Source organism: Pteropus vampyrus, unplaced genomic scaffold (assembly GCF_000151845.1).
Source record: "Pteropus vampyrus isolate Shadow unplaced genomic scaffold, Pvam_2.0 Scaffold226, whole genome shotgun sequence".
NCBI lineage: Eukaryota > Metazoa > Chordata > Mammalia > Chiroptera > Pteropodidae > Pteropus > Pteropus vampyrus.
In genome coordinates, this window is record NW_011889007.1 from 1024485 (window position 1) to 1026110 (window position 1626).

The following is a 1626-nucleotide window of genomic DNA, read 5'->3' on the forward strand; positions in this document are numbered from 1 at the left end:
GGGATGTGGGAGTTCAGGACACTCAGCGCCATCTAAATTCTCCCAAATTACACCATGCCAATTCTCAGGGTACCACTTTTCTCAAATTATGCCCTAAGTCTTACCCAAAGGTCTGGCCAGGCTGTGAATTCACTCCGCATTGCAATTCAGCAACCTGCAGCTGGAAGAGGTTGGAGGCCATGGCGGGCACCCGCAGAAACGGGTCTCTGAACACGCTCGGAGGCGAGAATTGACACCCAGAGCCTGCCTACTTGAGGTCCTTGTGGCTCTCGTGTCACCCGCAGTGACCTGCTCTTCTTGGCCCCCGGGACACCAGGTCCTCGCCTATAATAAAAGGCAGAGGTGGAAAAGTTTCAACTGAACAGTCACTAGGAAGCCACGTAACCAAGACGGTGTGGTGTCAGTGTAGGGACAGAAATGCAGATGGATGAAACGAAGTGGAGTCTGGGAATGAAATTCACATTTATGGCCAACCGGTTTTTGATAGAGGTGCCAAGGCAGTTCAGTGGGGGAAAAGACGATCTTTTCAACAAATAATGCTGAAATAATATGCAAATATAAATAAATAACAGGAGAACTTAGACCTTTACCTCGCACCATACACAAAAACGAACTCAAAATGGAAGGTCGGGGAGCGGGCAATGGCGTAGATAGAAGCTGCGTTCATCCCCCTTTGCGACCACATCAAAATCGAGACAGAAACATGGAGCAAACAGCAAGCAGAGTCGCCTGCGGTCTGGATGAATAGAAGCCCTACAACTAGGGAGAGAAATAAGAAATCACCCTGCAACGGGAGGAGGTAGGAGGGGACGAGGATGCGGGGCTGCCCGGACCCCAGCGGCTGAGTGAGACAGAGGCTGTGGCAGCTGCAGATGCCTCTTAAAGGGGCCGCACCCACGACTGGAACTTTGCAGTCACGGACCTGCTCACTCTGAGCACCAGCGCCGGTTCGGCTGAGTGAGGGCACCAGGGACTTACAGGGGGACACGGAGTTGTCAGAGTGACTGTACAGAAGTGCCGGTGGTATCCATTGTTTCCTGGTGAGCCTTCCCCGCTCCCAGTGCGGGGACGCAGCACTGCCATAGCCCTGACATCACCAAGCTGGATAACAGAGCTCACTCCGCCCAGAGGATTCCCTGAAACCCCGCCTCCCCCAACTCGTGGCCCCACCCAAGCCACATCCAGGTGTATCCTCAGCGAGTCAGGTGCCCCTTGCTGAGCAGCGCCTAGACTCACACATGGAGGTAGCTGGCCTCGGTTTCTGGTGTGGCCTTTTGAGGCAACTATAAGCACGGCATCTGTGGATTGCTTGCTGAATATTAACAGGTGGTCTGGAGACACAGAGGCTGGGGCTAAACTTGGCCTGCAGCTGAGCCCCTCTCAGGACTGTGCCACTGGACACCAGCTTCACAGATCCATACTAATAAGACCGAGAGACTTAGGATCTTTGCTTAGTACATAGAAACAGACATGGAAAGGCAGCCAAAATGGAAAGACAAAGAAGCAGAAACCATATGAGAGAACAGAACACAGATCCAGAAACAATGGAGTCAAGTCATCTAACAGATGCAGAGTTCAAAACACTGGTTATAAAGATGCTCAATGAACTTCGGGGAAGTATAGAAC